Source organism: Manis javanica, chromosome 9, assembly GCF_040802235.1.
Source record: "Manis javanica isolate MJ-LG chromosome 9, MJ_LKY, whole genome shotgun sequence".
Taxonomy (NCBI): domain Eukaryota; kingdom Metazoa; phylum Chordata; class Mammalia; order Pholidota; family Manidae; genus Manis; species Manis javanica.
In genome coordinates, this window is record NC_133164.1 from 81,785,549 (window position 1) to 81,805,968 (window position 20,420).

Sequence of the window (20,420 nt, forward strand, 5' to 3'; positions counted from 1 at the left end):
GTGCCCCCATGGAGCTGGAGATCCATTGTCTTCTGGGGGGAGTGGGGAGAGAAGAGAAGCAGAGACTTAAGTCACTTCATTAAGAGTCTTCTGGTGTTAGAAAAGTTAATTCTGCTTGGAGAGTTTCTCAAACTTTTAGTCAGTGAAGAAAAATTATCCTTCTCTAAGGCATGTATATATTACATGTTTTTAGATCCTTACCTAAATGAAATCTTAATATATTATTGTTGGTATAAATTTTTGTTTCTGTGGAGTTTTGTTTGCTATTGATTTGTTTTATAGACTGCCATGTACAATTAAAATTTCTGCCTCTTCTATGTTAAAATTTTAATATATTTTAAATGATACTAAAAAGATAATATAAAACCCCCACCTCACTGCCTCAATGAATATAGTTCCATAACCTGTTTCCGTGCCACAGCCTGGAGTCTGTTTCTCCGCGAAGAGCAGAGGCAGTGCTGTCTGCCCCACCAGCAAGGAAGTCGCCAGTTTTGAGGACGTGGGATATATTACCTTAGGGAAGTAAATTTAGCTGTTAGTAGCTGGAGAAATTAAATCGAAGGGGATTTTTGTTGTTAAAAAGAACATCAAAATCTCTTATTGTATGGGCTCCATATCCAATGGAGACATGAGATTTGTGGTTCATATTTTTAATACATGTCATTTCAAAAACAGGATCTAGAACAGGACAGATAATACCAGCCAAATTAGGGTTGAACTATTGTGTTCCTAGAAGACAGTGTGATCAGATAGGAAGAGCTCGACCTAGGTACCTAGCCACCAGGACATCCCCACTTTGTCACCCAAAGCCCCAACCTTGACATATTCAAAAAGCAATACAGATGGCCCCACCCAAGTGGACAATACCGTCACCAGAGCAGCTGCCCAAGTCAGGAAACTGGGATCGTCTGACTCTTTGTCAGTGTCTGATGCTGGAAGTTAGGTTATTAGCAAGGATCCCAAGGGAGCTTAGAACTTCTGAGGCCATCGTCTTTGAATGCCTGTAATTTCAGGTAAGTTTTGCAAAAATAAATTCCTCTCACTTTCAACAATCCACAAACATTCCAAGAAAAATCTGTCCTTAATCATCTCTGAACACCTCTTTCTTTCTCAGTCCATGATTAGATCCCAACCTTGTAATTACCCTAAACAGATTCCAAAAGTAACAGACAGGGACTGACTCCTTGTTAACACTGGGCTCTGAGCTGTGGCATCTTCCCTTGTTGAGTGCTGACATTTCAACACCTCTGGGATGGATCTCTTGGCTGAGTTATCTTTGTCTATGGACTCTCTTTTTGATGAGTGAGGGTTGGAGGCAGAGAAGCATAAGGGAGAGTGCTTGGACTCTGGAGTGGGGCCAGGACTTGAATCCTGAGTCCTGTACCTGACCAGGCACCTGATCCAGAAAGATTTTTAACCACCAAATGAAGGATCAACATTTATTCATTTTCTCTGAAACAATGAGCTTAGATTCCATTATGTTTGCTTCATATCATTTTGAAGAATATTCATTTTGTCTCTGAAACTCCCAGAGCTGAAAAAAATATTCTTGAATATGAAGTGTTTCTATGAATATGTTCTTAATAGCCAAGAATATATCCTTCATAAAGATTTTTTCTTATAAATTCTTAAAAACTTACTCTCCTTATAAATATATTCATGAAGAATATATTTGTTAATAATAGTCTTGAATATTCAGAATTCTTAAAAATATATTCTTCCTATGAATAAACATATTAATGAATAATATGTTTATAAGAAATCTTTCTTCATAAATACATTCTTGTTATACTCAGTCTCCTTCTCTCTCTGCCTTCAGTCTCAGTGCAGCAGACACTGGGTCAGCCCACCTCCTTAAAAGGCTGCTGGGAAGATAAAATGAACACTGGCCAGTTAGCACTCCAGAGTCACACAAGTAAATTTGCTGACTAGCCTTCTGGTGAAGTGGTGATCACAGTGTGATTGCTCAGGGAAATTACCTGCTTCCAAGTCTTTGCAACATATATGGTGCAAATGGATTTTCAATCCAGTGATCAATGAAACACAGCAAGGCTGCCACTGCCTGGTACCTGGATGCTGAGCTGGGACGCACAGGGAAGCCCAGGAGGCCAGAAAGGCAGAGGTGAAGGGTTCTTGGGTGATGCGCACAGAGGACCTCAGGCACATTGACAGCGTGCTTCATTCTCCCCCCACCCTCCCACCCCCAGAGACCCCCTGTGCGAACCTGCAGGATCCCCATCACCATTGGCTGCTGGTGGCCATAGGAATGCTATGGAGATGGAGAAAAGTCAGTGGGGAGGGCTCCAGGGCAAAAATAAAACAGTAAGAACCACCATTAAAAGGGGAATGAAAAGCAAAGGACAGGAAAAATGAGATTGAGTTTAAAATATTAAGAGTTTTTCTCTAAATGGTTCTATTTCATGGAATCAGACATACTTGTATGAGGTTTTGCCCACAGGCGACACCCATCAATTTCCTATTTACATCTGTTTGAAATTAGATTGTGTTCCCTTTGATTGAGGAATATAGGCATCAAGGCAAATTGATTCATGAGCAACACAACTGCTGAGCAATCCCCAGTAAACCCAGCTGTTCCCACAATGGATTTTTCACAATTGTTCAATTGCAACAAATAGCAATTGTGTTAAATACACATGGGGACTGTTGGAAATACAGGGGCCTGCATTTTACTGTGAAATGCTAGGGCCTCAGAGGGCTATTAATAGGCAAAATATATCAGGAACTATTGGTTAATATTAGATCAGTTTTATTTTAAAAACTAAACAAAAAGTGTGTTTACAGGATCTGCTCACAAAGAGACATGCGTCTCTTCATTGGATGGTTGCATGGATGGGTAAAGTACGTGTGACATGTGTTTCCATGAAAGCAGTTGTTTCTTTATAAACTGTTCCATGATTTGAGGTCAGGATCTGCTACAACAGTTTGCTTCTGAAGGCAGTGAAGTTTTTATTTTGTTTTTTCTTTTCTTTTTGTCCCAAGCAGAAGCAATTTGAATTTCATTTGGCCTGGCTTCTCTGTCACAAAGAGTCAAACCAGTCAAAAATTAGTTTATTAGAGGAAAACTCACTCCAACAGGTTGCTTGGTTTTGGTGATTGAAATTTTGTCTTTCATTTTTCAACCAATCTGCAAAGTTCTCCAGGAGAGCCACTTATTTTTTTAAGACTAGATTTGTTCTTCACAAGCCCTTGTTACTATCAGTTTGAACCCTGGTCTTCCAGGGCTGTCAAAGATATCTACCCCCAGTGCCTTTTAGACTTGAAAGTTAAGTCTTAGAGTAGGAGGAACAATATCACAGATACACATCCATACATACTCAGAAATTTTCTTCAAATGAATCAGCAAATAACACCTGAACAGACGTCCTTATCTTTATCCATTGTGGAAATTATTAAATTCATTCATTCAGCAAATATTTACTGAGAGTCCCCTATGTGCCAGGAACTATTGGCATTTGGAAATCGTCTGTGGACAAACAAATAAAAGTTGCTCCTTTATTCAAATGGGTGGAGACAGACAATAAATCAAAAGCATTAAAAAATGAAGATAAATAGTAATGGATAAATCTAGGGTCTCATGTAATGGAAATATGGTCTAATTGTCCACAGATCGCACAATATGAAGTCAGGTGGCATCACTGGGTGGCATCCCTGTCATTTAGGTACGTGATTGACACGTGGTTCATACGTCTGCACACTCCCAGGTGTTGCTGTGATTCCTTCTAGACCTGTGGTCTTGTTCTACTATTGTAAACTGCAGTTGTTCTCTTACCTCCCCATGGGACCTGGAACCACCTCCACACAGAGGTGCTTCTCAGCACGTACTGCTAACTGGCTGGCTCAAGGGTGTGAATATTATTTCTGAGTACCATTTGATGTTAGCAATTAAGTACTCTGTTACCTGGAAATTTCTGGACCTTTTCCCCCCAGATTCTAAATAGCAGTTAACAAGAAGTAATCAGAGATACTTCTGAAGTGATTAAGTAAAATTGTCATCAGGCAGGTAATTTTAAATACTGCCATGCTTTAAATACAGGCTCATTAATTTTAGCTTAGTGGTGTTCTAATATTTATTATGCATACATAAGAATTTTAAATGTGGATGTGTTTTCACTTTGCTATGCTTGATAATCCTGCCACACAAAAATTACCCAACTAATAATTCTTGCAGCCCTCCAGTAGAGTAGCTAAAGGTTAATTATGTGATTTTCAAGTACAATACTAAACTAAAAGGGATCATATCTCCATGAAAAGCATCTGATAAAAAGGAGAGAAGACTTGACCTTTTGTGTAAGTCAACCTTAAGTATCTTGAATGGGTTCTGCGTTACAGCTGTTTGAGATGCCCCCATAGGATACGTTTTTCAAATTAATCATTTTGGAGCTTGTTAGTTTGAAAATTGATCAACCATAGATGATGCACCATTTTAGGAAAAGCAATATTCATTTATTTAGCTCTAGGCAAATTCTCTTAGACTGAAAGTCTGTTAACAGCTTGTCAAGATGCTAATTTGGAGCAGGCTACTATTTGTGAACTTTTGGGGAAAAGACCAACTTTGCATGTCTGGGTAGCTGTTTGAAACTTGAAGAGTCATTGGGAACTTGTAGCCATTCTTGGCAGACTTGGGCTGACAGAACCTTACTTCACAATTTAATCAATACTCAGTGCAGACAACGGGAATACCTGTCTTCAGGAGGAAACAAAGAAATAAAGAACTCACTGATTTAAAAATATTAAACTCAGTTCCATGCTCCATTTTCTATCAGTATTAAGTCGATAAAAAGTATTTGTTCTCACAAATCCATTATGCCCAATTTTTCCATTTCTCAGACAAGTAAATCATTACATATACTCATCCTCGGAAGTAACTTCATAGCTTTCTTGACCTTGATGAGGTTCTGAAAATAAAGTAATAGATAAATAAAACATGATTTAAATAGTTGAGTCATGTGGTTATACTATTTTTATTATTCCATTTCCAAAATCCCCAGTGAAAGCACTTATAAGACCTCCTCCAGGGACTTTTTCAAGAAAGCCCCTTGAGGAAAGAGATTATGTCTTGTAAAATTCTACCTGTCTCATCAAGAGCACAATGACATACATACACTGGGTAAAGAGAATTGAATATTTAACAACTGGACGGTATATAGGAGGTGCTCAATAAATATTAAGTGAATAAATAAAGAAGATGAAAGACACACTTTTTCAGATCAAGCTTCGACCATTCATACTTTGGCTTAAGATGTAAAAGATCTGATGTCTCCTATTACAGTAAAATCATCTTTCATGTATTTTTGAAGACCTTAATAAACTCATCCCTGAGCTTTCTTTTCTGGTCTAAATCCCCCTTCTTTCCATCTGTTTCCATAGGTTTTAAACTCTGAAATCTTAGTTTTGCCTCTACTATTAATTTTCCTTTTCACCTAATCTTTGACCCCACAAAAACTCATAGCTGTTTGCTTCCCTACAAATTCCTCTTGTTACCTCTGAAGAGTTCTTTAGAAGCCAGCTGACATCACTCAGACCTATGGCTAGTTTCTGCTGTAAGTTAATGATGCTGTAGATGTTTTCACTCTCCCTCCCTGTCAACTCTCAGAGAAGTATGTAATCTGTGGGCCACAGGTGGAAACAGCCCAGAAAGCCACTAAGTCATGCGGTGGTGAGATGACTCGCCAGAATGAACACGTGAGGCTCACTATCCTGAAGAGAATTCCCAGGGACCGTTATTTCGTTAATGGTTTCCCAAATGTGACACAAAACAAGCACCTAATGAAGAGGCTTTAGGCAGATTAGCATCCAGCTTACCCGAGTACTTCTACTGGGTTTCCTGTGTTTGGTGTACCACATGGTTTGGAGACTTTTCTATTTGGCCCATTTCATTTCGTTTCTGCCCAGTCTGAATTTCTTTTGCATGCATAATTAATACCACCTGGCTAAGCAACTCTGATTGCTTAGCCTAGGGCTGGGACTGTGGCAACACAGTAAATTGCTCAGTTATGTGAAGTTGGTTGTGTAGCAAATTATTATGTTGGGTTTTTTTTTTCTGAGGACCTTACTTTCAATCTGGAAACTCTCAATATCATTACTTGCTTTATAAATCTATCAGCCAAATTCTTTCTGGTTCTATCTTTTATGAGTATTTTATGTCATGGCAAGGGACTCAGGCCAATGTGATCTATGATGATGTGAATGTGACCAGAATCAGTATGACCTCATCTGAACCAAGCACGGTCCTCATTTGGATGCATATGTCAGCAAAGAGGAAAGCCCTGCCTTAGTAGGTAAGTTAATTACTGGATGTTTGCCCAAGTATCCTTGGTTTACTCCACCCAGAGTACTTATTTAACTACGAGCTTGGGAGTGAGGAGGGAAAAGAAAAACTAGTTTACAAAAATAACTGTAGGGAAAACTAGGTAAAGCTACCTAATAATTTCAGCATTCATTCAGCATCACTGAGTGTGTCCTGAAGTCAGACACTGTGCTCATAATACACCCACACACGCATTTTGATCTTTGAACTGTAATGAATGAATGAATAAACAAAAGCCAGACATATTAATTTTTAGACTGTAAAAAGTCCTTGATAGTGATCACAAAATCTGATAAAGTGTTTCAGAAGGTCTGAAATGTTTGAGTCATGTAAAGCAGGGGGTTTCTGATTATTTTTATTTCATTCCACAGAAAGATAAATGGTTTAGATTATAACACAGCACACACACACACACACATTTTTTTTTTTTAAGGATGATCCCAATCCTTTAAACTGACTTCATGACCAATGGGTTGTGACCACTAATGTGAAAAGCACTGCCTTGGGATAATCTACAGCAGGGGCTCTCAGCCCCTGAGCACATGAATTCAGTGGGAGCTTTTTAAAATATATGATACCTGAGCCTTACCACAGTCCAAATGAATCCAAATCTGGAGGTGAGGTCTGAGCACTGGTATTTTGTTAACACCAATTTTGTGATTTAATGATCAATGAGGGTTAGCAATCACTACTCTACATAATAGGAAATGTTCTTTTAAAATAAATAATGACCATTTTAATCATATAAATAATATATACAACTAAAAAAATTCAAATAATATATATAGATAGTTAAACAATAAAAACTAAGTTTCTGGCTCAACTCCTTACCATTCACATCTGCTGTCTAGAGGTAAACATTATAAACAGCTTCTTGTGTATCCTCATCAAAATTATTGGGCTTATACAGGAATCTATATAGTTTCCTCAAGTTAATGTTTTCAGTTTCAGTATGTTGTAACTTTATAAAAACAATTTAGGAGCTGTTACTCTTATACGCTTTGGAATAGTTTAGAGTTTAAATATACCCTGAATTCAATTCATATAATTCACCTGAAAACATCTTATCTTGATCCTGTTTTAGCCTTTAACAAGTTTCTCCACAGTAATTTACCTGTCCTAGTAGAGTAACAAGATAAAATTCAGGACATCCAGTTTAATTTGAATTTCAGAAAAACAAGAAATAATTTTTTAATGTAAGTATGGCCCTTATAGTGCATGGGACATTTTTTTTTTAAATGAAAGACTGGGAACCATGAAACTCCTAGAAGAAAACATAGAAATAAAGCTCTTTGACATGGGTCTTGGTAATGATTTTTTGGATATGACACCTGAAGCACAAGCAACAAAATAAAAAAATACAAGTGAGACTGCATCAAACTTAAGAGCTTCTGCACAGCAAAGGACACCGTCAACAATGTAAAAAGACAACTTATGGGATGGGAAAAAATATTTACAAACCACATATTTGATAAGGGGTTAATATCCAAAATATATAAAGAATACAACTCAAGAGCCAAAAAACAATAACTCAATTAAAAAATGGGCAAAAGACCTGAACAGACATTTCTGCAAAGAATATATATAAAAAACCAACAAACACATGAAAAGTGCAACATTACTAGTCATTAGGGGAAAGCAAACTAAAACCATAATGAAGAATCAGCTGTTAGAATGGCCATTGTCACATAGACAAGAAAAAACAAGTGCTGGCTGGATGTGAAGGAAAGGGAAACTTGTGCACTGTTGGTGAGAATGTAAATTGGTGCAGCCACTATGGAACACTCTATGGAGGATCCTCAACAAATTAAAAATAGAACTAACACATGATCCAGCAATTCCATTCTGGGAATATATAAAAAACACTAATGCAAAATGGTATCTTCACACCTGTGTTCATAGAAACATTATTTATAATAGCCCAGACATGGAAACAATCTAAGTGTCTGATGGATGAATGGATAGAGAAATTGTTATATATATATATATATATATATATATATATATATATATATATATACACAATGGAATACTATTCAGCTGTGAAAAAATGAGGAAATCCTACCATCTGTGACAACATGGATGGCCTTTGAAGGTGTTACACTAAGTAAAGTTAAGTCAGACAGACAAAGACAAATACAGTATGATGTCACTTGTATTTGGAATGTAAAAGAAAAAATAAAGAAAAAATAAACTGATATTGAACTTATGTTTATATGAGAGGATGTGTTGGGCAGGGAGAGGAACTTGTCCTTCCAGTTTGTAGAAGAAATAAATACTAGGGATGTCATGTATAACATGATGACTATAGCTAGCAAGGCTTTATGATGTAAGAAACTTGTCAAGAAAGTAAATCTTATGAGTCTTTATCACAAGGAGAAAATGATTTTCCTTCTTTTCTTTTTAATATATCTTAGGAGAAGATGTATGTCAGGTGAACCTATTATTGTAATCATTTCACAATACATCAAATCATATGTACATGCCCTAAGCTCATAGAGTGATGTACGTCAGTTATTTCTCAATAAAACTGGGGGAAAAAATGGACCATCCAAAAGACAGAGGTGCCACTGAACAGCTGCCTGGGGCAGAAGGCAACTGCTCCTCAAGACCTCAGACCTTTCCCCTCGTCCCTTTTGCTCTGTGTAGATGATGCATTCACAGACATCTGTGGCTGCTGCCTGCGTTTTGTTTTCATCTTGCTTTCCAGCACCATCCGGCACAGTTACTGTTTAAATTGAATTGTACAGTTTTTAAATAAAAAGTGAGTTCAAACTTAATTACTTAACTTAAATTACTTAAATTAATTTAATTACTTAAATTAAAATGAAAATAACTCAGTTCCCCAGTCACGGCTGCCCCACGGGCTAGTGGCTGCCATATTTTCAGTGCGGATTATGGAAGCTTCCATGGGTGCAGAAAGTTGCATCGCACAGCTCTGCCCTAAGCTCTCGCTCTGGATGTAGAGCCAAGTGCTCCGCAGTCGCCCTTGGAAAGCAGTCAGGTTGACAGCCCCCTGGGTCCCGCGCTCCTCTTCTTTCCAGAGAGGACAGCAGATCACTGCTACTGGAGGGTGGAAAAACCCAAAGATGTCAACCCAGAAAAGAGATCTTTTATTCTAAATATTTCTGTCTGGAAAGGAAGAAATCGTGTGGTGCCATCTGGACCATAGCTTAGAGGCTGGTTTTACATTTTGAAAGAGAAAACAAAGGGGCCATAATTCCTATTTCTTTTCCATTTTCTCCTCAGTCTTGGAGCTGTGAAGCACAGTCCCCTTTTCTCTGCATCCAGCCCACCAACCAGCTTCCAGGATGGAAGAAGAACAGGGAAAAAGGACAAAGCGTCCTTGTCCCTTGCAAAATACTTGTTTGAAGTTACAAGAACCAAACATCCATAGCACTGAAACGCAGCTGCAGGGTCAGGCAGGGGTCAGGGAAGCAACTCCACAAAAGCAAAGGTGAAGGCAAAGCCCGGCTCCTTCCTGCCTCTTCCCTCACCCTGCAGCTCCTTCTCGTGCCAACAGAAAGCTGGCAAAGCTGGCAAAGCTCTTTCTCCTCTGCTCAGCCGCCAGTCCTTCCTCCTTGGAGCTAGGTCCTTCCTGCACTGCACCGAGGGCAGCTAGCAGCCGCTGTCCCTTCTGGAAAGCAAAAGCAGCAGAGCCTGCCTCGGCGTGGGGCCGGACGCCTGCCTCAGGTGGGGTGTGGGGTGCTGAGAGGGGCTCGGTGGGGGGAAGGTCGGGCCCTTCACAGCCAGAAGTCAGAGCTGTGACCAGCTGGAGTCTCACAGGGTGCCCGCCTTCTCCTGGGGATCTCTTGGGAATGAGCATTAGACAGGGCAGCTCCTGCCACTGCAGCTTACAAGTAACAGTAATAATGATAATGATAAAGTAACACTTTCTCAGCTTCCTTAATTCTCACAGTAGCTCTGCCCAGCAGCTACTTGTACTATCCTCATTATACAGCTGGGGAAACTGGCACAGGAAGGTCATACAGGTAGCAGTGGGATTGGGATCCCAATAGTCTGGGCTTAGAGGCTACCCTGCTTAAACACTATGCTAACAGCATGGCAACAGAGTAATGCAAAAAACCCTGAGGAAACCAGACACATTTGCCACCAACCCGCATTCTGTGTTTCAAATCTTCTGATGATCTGACCCAGCTAGTTACTAACAAACCCCAGTGGGGCCTGTCAGCCTCCCACAGAGCAACTATGTAAAGACATATCCATTACACTGCCTTCCCAGCCCTGCCCAGCCAGGTCATCTTGCAGGATGGGACAGAGTGTGGAAGGTGTGGTCCAAACCCTGCTAGTAGCACATCATGAAGTGCACAGTGATTCACAGCACGATGTTTGCTTTCAGAGAAGACATCCAGGTCTGTTCCTTTGTTGCACAAATAATGCTGAGCCCTCAAAATGTGCTAGGGGTGGTGCTGGGCTTTATGGGAAACGGCACCCACTTTCAGGAGACCAGGTACTAGTCATGAGCCTTATTACCACCCTGCCCACCTGCCTGGATTTATTCCATGGGTTTCTCCTCTGATGGGTCTTCCTAGCACAGTCTCTTCAAGTTACTTTCCCAGATTAAACCATGTCAAGCTCAGCAATGGCAACAGTGAATTACCTGGGTTTGGTGCTCAGTTAACAACTGCTAAATGACTGAATGACTAAGTGAACAGGAATGTCTCCGATGCCTCCACTGTGATAATGTTTCTGTTGTGAATTCCAAGAGTGTCCCAGGATTTCCTGTAAGCGTCTGCCCTGGCATCCATCACCATCATTTCCTCCTTAGTAACCTGTGGCTGAGCTGCATTAAAGACAGAAAGTCCAGGGCACCCACGTCTGCCTTTGAAGGGCTGAACCCTGTGAGCTGTGGGCCCAAGCAGCAGGCATGCATCCCCATAGCTTTAGAGATTATGTGGCATCAGAACCCCCGACCTGCTGCATCTGAGCTCCATCTGGGAGCTGCCCTGCCTTTTCAACAGGGCCCATGCATTCCTCCTCTGGATGGGCATCCATTGGCACTGGGCAGGCTGAACGCCCAAGCCTGGGATAGTTTTCAGCCATGGGATCTCAGTGAGGCTTCTTTTTCTATTGGGGGATGGCTAGCTTTCCAAGCCTGATTGGAGCTGGAAAATAGCATTCTTGGAAACCTAGTATGGAAGCATTGCTCGCCCTGGCCCTGGGGTAATTCCACCCTGCCATGTAGCTCAAACTGCTGCTGGGAAAACATATTTGCTTCAAATATAACTGGGAAGATGCTATGACATATAAGAAAGCCTTCAAAGTGAATAAGATGATGATTAATATAACATAGACTATTGAGCAAAGAACATAAATAACAAAAGTAAAATTACACATAACAATAAGATATAATAGTTGATATACTAGTAATCAGTGTCAAAAGTTCAAACAAGGCCACACCATATTTTGACTCAGAAACATTTGTAACATGATGCATTGGTCGTAGGATCTGTGGATGGTGCCATGGGCATGTTCACATTGTTCTCTCTCCCCCCAGTCGATGGTCAAACGTTTTGCAAGATTTGTCAAACTGCTTTCTTTCCCTTCATGACCCCATAACACATGTTGACACCCAGCGATATGGCATCCGCTCCGACAGTCCCCAGTATCTATGCTACCAAAAATGATGAGCAAGCTCCATGTGGTTAAACCCAGTACGAACTCTTCCATCATCATTGTGCCTGATTTACCAGCTGCATTGTGTACTGATAACCAACCTATTACTCTTATACTATCATGCCTTCTGCCTCTTCTGGCCACTCCAGAAGCATGCACATGCTTCCTCTGTGAGTTTGTCTTCCTGTGCCTGTGCCGCTGGCCTCCCCACCACTCTGACCCCATAGAATCTCACTGGGCCATCTCATTAACCTGGATGGCACGTCTGAGGGTGATCCTTTGTCTACTCTTCAACCAAAATATTCTCTAAATAATTGTTCAATATTTGTTTAGAGGTAAAGCTTGTCTGGCCCATACAGAAAAGCCAAAACCCCAAACGTTGATCAGACATCCTTTTCAGAAAGCAGACTATTAATCATCTGTTGGTCCTTGAATATTTTCCAACTGACTTACCAGAATATTACCCAGTAATAAGAGTTCTTACACATGTAATTTTTCTCTATCTTGCTGGAGATATTTGGCCTTCTTGCTAGGTTGGGCTCCTAGGTCACTACCTGGCATGCTCCTCACTCCATCTCAGTGTACATCAATGACTCCTGAATCTATTGTCTTCAACCTGTATCCACTTGTATATCTTCTTCAAATTCAGGATACTCAAAACTAAACTCAAACCACCTAATCCCTCTCTCTGTACACGTCCAGCCAGCTCCTCCACAATGTGCCCTTTCTGCCAGCTGGGCACCACCCACTGAGTCATACATGCTGGACAATCTCAGGAGCCTTCACCACTCTGCACTCCTGTATCTAATTAGTAACTGAATCCTACTTACTTCACTCCCTAAATAACCTGAGAACTGTCCCCTTCCACACTCCCTGCCATTCCTCTATTTAAATGAAAATTTTTTCTCATCTACATTACTTCTACAGCCTCCCAGCTGACCTCCTTGCCTCCATGCTCCTCCCACCTTCCATATGCTCTCTGCTTGGCAGCCTGCATGGCCTTTATACAATGCATATTTGATCACTTCCCTCTCCTAGTGAAGACATTTCAGTGGGTCTTTATTATTCCAAGATAATGGCCAAACTCCTCAAATGCCTTAGAAGAGTCTTTTAATATGGCCTTGCTGGTCTCTGCAGACTTTTGTCTCTGACATCTTATTATTCAGCATTATCATGACCCTTTCACTAACTTGCACGTACCTGTACTCTCTCCAAAAGTCTTGGTATGTCGCATTTGTGCTGTCAAACACTCTCTTCTCCCACACAGGTGCAGTTGGATAATGTGCACTGTCTTTGGGGCTCAGCTGCCCCTCTCTCCTCACCAAGCCTCCTGGCCCACAATGGCAGAGTCAGGAGTTCTGGCTCTATTGTCTGACAGCACCAGGGACTTGCCACATTTTGACAAGTACGGAGCCATATTATAAGCACGTCTTATTTTTCTCTGTCTCCTTCAAGCATAGGAACTCCCTGGGGCTCCTGGCCAGCCCTTCCTCCTTCCTCTATAGCCACAGAGCCTGATGTAGCTGGGCACTGCCGTAATCAGTATTCAATGAAAGAATAAAAGGAATATGTTACAAACTTCTGAAATATGCATGTCTTTCTAAGAATCTTCCCTAGTAATCAGAAATGTAGTTTCTAATTTCTGCACAAATGTTTATTAAAAAATTATTATAATAAAAACTACTGATAACAATATAAATGTGTAACAGAGGAAAAATGTTTGAGTTTATCATGATGAGTCTATGTGAAAAAATGCTAAGTAACCATATTATATTTCCTGTCAAATAATATTAAGGGAAGAAAAAAGTAGAACACAAAATTGCATATTGCAATTTAGTGTATTTCAGATCTGTGTAGGACAAGACAGGAAAGGAATTTGGCAAAATGTTAATACATTTTACCATGTAGTGATGGGATTATGGGTCATTTACATGTTTTTCTAAGTTCTTTACTATCTTTTCCAAATGTTCTTAATTGAATGTTAATTAGCAATATTTTCAAATTGGAATTACACATGGGTGCATAGTCATGGGCACACACGGGCATGTACTCTCGGGCTTCCTGGAATCTAAAGACCCACCTCAATGGAAAGGACTTTGAGTCCCACTTTGGGAGTGACTCTTGCAGGGACAAGCTGTATGCAACAACAGGATGTGTCTTCCATGCCAGGTTCTGCCGAGCACCTCCCAAGGCTTCCTGATTAAGTTCTAAGGCCCCTATCAGTACCTTAATCCACTCTTCTGTACCTGAACACGTGGGGCCTTTGTCCCTCATCACAGAACTTTTCTTCCCCTTTCCAGTCACTTTCATCCAGTGGACAAGCCAGTGCCCCCTGAAGTTCTTGGATTCTTCTGGAACCAAACGTGCCTACTCATAAGATCTTTACCTTTTGATTATTCAATATGCAGACAACCTTCCACCCTTAACCTGCTCAGCAGCTAGCTGCGTGGCTGACTTTGGGAAAGTAGACTCTGAGAGCTGAAAGTTATGTTCTGGATCATCTGTATTAACCCCTTATTTTGCAAATGAGGACACTAAGGCCATACACAACAAGAAAGGGCAAAGCTTAAACCAGATTACATGTCTGGATTACATCTGCTCACATATTAGCTAATTGTTTTACATGGTCATGAACCTATGCTCTCTTTGAAAGATTACCTAATTCTTTTAAGAACTGAAACTTTAACATGCTGATGAACTACATGGCATTTACCCAGGGTGTGGGCCTGAGAGACAAATGGAGCATTTGGGCCACTCACACTGATTTTACATTCTACTGAGGTATTCACATACAGAAGATATGTGTGGAAGACCAAGGACCAGACACTGAGAGTTAGCTGAGGATCTCCACCCCTCCTGTGCCCTGTAGAGGTATTCTGGATGTTCCCAATGAATTCTGTTTGTTACTTTGGGGCACCAGCCATTGCTCCTCTCTCCAACTCTGACCTCTATCATCATTAAGCCTAAAACCATTGGGTAAGCTTCCGATGCCTGCCAAAGGTGTGGACTACTGTCCACCCGCAAGGTCTGCCCAGGGCTTGCAGGTATTTAATATGGAAAGTGTATATGCCATGAGTAGGGCATGTCCTCTCTCTCTGTAGCCTGCCCTCCTCAGGTTTCCCATGTAAATCCATGGGACCTGGACTAGGGACAGTGCAGAGGTAGCTGCCTGTCCCATTCACAACCACCCCCCTTCCAAAGCCTGCCTGGTGACTTCAGTCAGTGTGTCCTGCTCAGCTATTCCCCTCTCTGCTTGCCTTCTTTTTTAGGACTCTCCCTGGTTCCTCAGACAGAAACCTTCAGCAGATCTACCTTGCTCCAGGTCTCCAGTCCCAGACATGCTTAAATCCTTAAGGGATTCAAGTGAGAATTCTTACAGCTGTACTGGTCCTGTGATGAGTCAAACATTCTGAGTGTATGAGCATCCCTAGCATCCGCTTCATCCCTAATGAGGGTGCTGCCTTGCCCACCCAGGCTCACCTCTCCACCTGCCCTCTAGGGAGAGTTCTGCTTTGAGCAGCTCCATCCTGGACCTCATATGATACAGAATAAGGAGAAAGGAAGCAGAAGGAGGAGAGGCACCAAGTCAAAAGTGGGAAGGACTTATTGGTAGCTGAGAAAAAGAGGAACTTAGAAAGGGTTGCTGCGGATCACTTGAGTTACTTGCTTTAGAATGTGTTCTCATGGTGTGTATCTTTTTCTGGACAATCTCTCTTATGAGGGCTATGTGGATCATGGATTTAAAAGGACTGAATATTAAAAAAAAGTACTGATGAATATGAGGAATGGTTTATCCTTGTTTTTCCCCAAAATTGATCTACGTTAAAGAAAGCATAATAATATGCCATGTCTACAATATTACTTGAATTGGGGACAACATATCAGAATGAAATGAATAACTTCAAGAAAATCCCTAGCCCTCTGTCATGTCAACCATTCTAACAATGCTACAGAATTGAATCCAAGAATTGAACTTCAAGGCCAGCTCTCAGGCCATCGTATGATTCAGTTGGTCTTGCTTTTCTCATTAGCCATGAGGATCTTGGTCATTAACATATTGTATGGGGCTTTCTAGTTTCCAAGTGATTTCTCATGTATTAGCTAATGTGAATGTTCCGAACAGCCTGGGAATACATTGCATGTAAACGTAGCTCTATTAGGAGATGACAAAGCTGAGGTTCAGGAAGGTGTTAAATAACTTGCTCAAGGTCGTGTGTCCAGAAGGTGCTGTTGTGTTGGAAAAAAAGGTCCAGAATGCAGATGAGTCAATATCTCCAAAGCCCTGATGAGATTCGGTTGAATGATTCAAGTGCCTTTAATACTGGCAGAGATTGGGAGTGCCTATTTGTTGATTGTTAGCAGAAAAGAAACTATTTAGATTATTAGAAATGTTCAGGCCTCAAAATGCAGGAAATCAGGTTGCTGTTAATTTAACGACTTCATATAGCTATTCTGTAATACTTTGGACTCCCTTTGGTCCATGCTGACAGCTCCATCTTTACAAAGATCCAGGAAAATTACTGAGGAATGTGGGTCTTGACAGTGATTCATAATAGTGGTGTGAGATTTCTGAACTTACCAGCCAGGCTGGAGAAGAAACCTGAAAATTCCCAGCAGGGATCTGGAAAAGCACCTGCAAGAGGCTTTGCTGCCAGACTGCCTCGGTCCACCAAAGCTATTTGGGTCTGCACTGACAAGAAGAGGAGAGGCTCTTCTAAAATTCCTCTAGTTGATTGGTACAAAAATACCAAAAATATGCCAGTGAATGTGGTACCCGAGATTTTTGTGACCTGAACAGCATAGCGGTGCCACTCTCCTGAAGGTTACTACAGTTCATGTATAAAACTATCCATAACAAGGGAAACCCATGCTTATCTCTTCCTCAAACACACTATCATCTTAAAATTATCTGGAAAACCCTTCAACTAAATACATTAGCAGTTAAAACTCTGCTTAGGACCCTACCATCTGAGGTATGACCTACTTCTATAATACCTTGGAGATGCCCTTAAAATCTACCTGCCCTTTATGTGAAACACAGACAGCTCCTTTTCTTTGGGGAGATGGAAAAAGGGTCACAGACTAAGGGTCATTTTTGAGGAAGTGTAAGTACATGCTCAGAGGAAAAAAGAGGTGGTTTTCTGTATACACCTGGAACACTGAGTCCATGCTCTTCCTTGGGTGACTATGAGCCTACCCCAGTTTCCTGCCAGGTAACAATGCAGTAGCAATGGTCAGTCTACATTCCTACTCTTTATTTTTAAGCCTTTTACTCACTACTCTTCTACTTTTCTATTTAAAGCTTTCCCACCTGCAAAATGATCTTTCCATCTCCCTCTGAATTTAAAACTCCCAACTCCTTACATCTGATTTCAACTATTCCTTCTGATGCTTGTTGAGTTGCTGTTTAATTTGTGGCAGAAGCACATGAAATCATATGAATTTACAACCTGCTCCTCCTTTCCCTTCTAAGGAGGATGGTCCCCTAGAGATCTTTGTTTGGTCACACCCTCAAGACCATCTGGAAAGATGAGAGTATTTGGTGGGCACATGGCCTAAGGAACATAAAAAGAAAGGGAGAGAAGGAAAGCCAGGAGAAATAGATTGATGTTATGGGAGTAATAATTTGGGGAAAGAGAATAAACATTCAGAGAATTTTTAGAAAGTTTTGTTTTATGATGTAAGATGCAATCTAATCCTGACTTTGTGTTCTGGCACCCACCCTTCAGAAACCTTTAATAAAAATCTTCAGTAGTGCTGTGTGTGTGTGTGTGTGTGTGTGTGTGTGTGTGTGTGTGTGTGTTTTTATGCAACGTACTGAGACTGACCTTCAGGTGAAAACTTACTGGCTACATTTAAATTATACAGTGTTATAGATTCTCTTATATAATTTTCCATGTATGCATGTCTTGCCTCTTTCTAAATTATATATTTCTTAATGATAACTTGGGGCTATGTAATTATTCTCTGTAGGTAGCATATTGCCTGTCTTGTCTCACATCTGATACTCATTAAATAGTTTATTTCTTGATTGACAAGAAAAGCATGTTTGGTTAAGAATTATTATAAATTGGTACACTGAGGATCCAATATTTTACACTGTGAGAGAATCAAGAACTTCAGTAAATGGACACATTTTTGTTGAGATTTTTTTTTTAAAGATACACCAATGACTTGGCATGACTATGTTCATATTAATCTTGGCAATAAAAGCACAACACCCAGTCTTATCCTAAGAGAAACACAAATGCCTATAAGCCACTGTGTGCAATTGGTGTCATTACTTTCCTACTTTCCAGTCAAATTTCTGAGCAGAGCAGTCACTGTGAGACCTGGCCTCAGACTTCGGAGGGTTGTCTTAGGGGAAATGAACTGTGGGCTAAGAGGATTCTGAGCAGCGAATGCTGGTATGTCTTTAACAATGGGTTTTAGGGAGAAGAGTCTGGGTCTGTAGCGTGTGCCAATTTCCGTCGCGCAAGTACACTCATCACAGTGGATTTCAAGCTACCAATGTGATGTCACTGAATGCAGAATTGGAAAGAGATGTGCAAAACCAGCTCATGTACAAGTCAATTCCAGCGCACCACTGATTCTAAGGCCATCCCCTGGTGGACACCCAAGGAGCAACCCAGCAAACTGCAGAGGAAGTGAGGGTTTCCTTCAGAAACCTGAGGCTGAGACTCAGGAAAGTTACACAATGTACTAAGAATTACTTTGAAACCATTACAGAAAAGAAAATATATATGGAATACAAATATAAGGCAGTCAACCAGTCAATCAAATATACCCTCTTACGGTATTGCATTTGCAAAGACTTCTCAAATTTCATCACCCCATTGGGCTAATCTAAGTGTACTAGGAAAGCCAGAATATCAGAATTATAGGCTGTTAAGACCTATACACTGCATTCAACAAGCTCCTTCAAGGCACAAGATTTTATTCTGATAAACACAGAACAAGGAATGTGCCAGCATCTGAACTTAGGTCAATCACCTGAAGATTTCTTCTCTGTTTGGCTCACTCTTCTGTGCCTTGTTTCCCCCAGGGCTTAACACACATGTGCTAACACACATAGGTCTGGGGACCCACGAAACTGGGAACTACTGAGAGCTTATTGAAAGTCAATTTCATTTGTTTAAAGCAATCTCTGGTATGTGTTTTGCAAGTGGTATAAGTGTGTAGCAAGTACCAATATGCATCAGGGCCCAGGGACCCATCTTCCACCCCCTGACCTAATCCTATGCCTACTACAGGGGGAAGAGCTATGGGTGGCAGCTGGCGAAAGGTTCTTATCCATTTTGATTAACTGACCCTTTTCTAATTAATTAATGAAAGCACCTTGTCTAAAAGGTTATAAACACCTCTTTGCTAGGACTCATACATAATAATAATTCTTACAAAAACAGCAACAATCTTCCAGGTTTGTAAACCCAGTGAGGTGCATAATAAGATTATTTATCTTTCAGGCAAAAGAGGTCTTGCACTGAGCTGGGTGAAGGGACAGGATTGTACATCACATGCTCACTGTAATCATATTTCCAATTATCTCTGTTATCCTTACCCCAGAATGTCTATCCTTGACCCAGAACTTGTTGGTCCAGGTTTCCAGTTCTTTTATTAACTACTGAAGTGACCTTGGGAAGTCACTGAAGCAACCTAGTTCTTTCTTTTCTGTATAAAATGGGGTTATTAAGAATAGATTTTTCTCCCTGTTCCCTTATGAAGGTAAAAAAATAACAGATCTAAGACACCTTTTAAAAACATGAAATATTATGTTTTTTATAGAATTTTATATTGCTTTCATGTTTCTTTTCCTGTATTGAAACCAAGAGGTGTCATAAGCAAAGTTTATATTATTTTCCCTGAATAAATTGCTTTCCACTTGCCTACACTAAAGCTCATTTGCTATTTCTCTACCCACTCATGAAACCTCATGAGATCTTGCTGTGGTTTATGTTTGTCTGTCTGACATTTCGCTTTCATCCTTAGTTTTGGAGATCTCACTGTGTACTCTCCTATCCAAATCAGTTGTAAAACTATTCAATAACCTCTTACATTTGTTCATCTGGAGAATCAACACCTCCACCTTTTATTTCCTATACAGTTAATTCTCTCTTTACGGCAAATTAAATACTACCCCACCTCAATCCCTGACTGGTGGCGGATGTCTTGTCTGTTCCACAGTTTTTCATCAGCATTCCTTCTCTTATCAAGGGGCAAGCACCAAATAATGGGAAGACTAGACTATGTAGCAAACCTACCTGCTTGGGCATCTCCTAGTGGGCTGAGTGCATCCTGGAGCCTCAGTTTTCTCCTCTGGAGAGGAAGGTAACACAGCAATCCTAAAGAAAGGCTCTAAGATGATGTTCTAAGACCAAGTATATCAAATGCCAAGTAGCATATCTGACACACAGTATGTTTTTTATAAACACAAATTATCCTTATCAGTACCTAA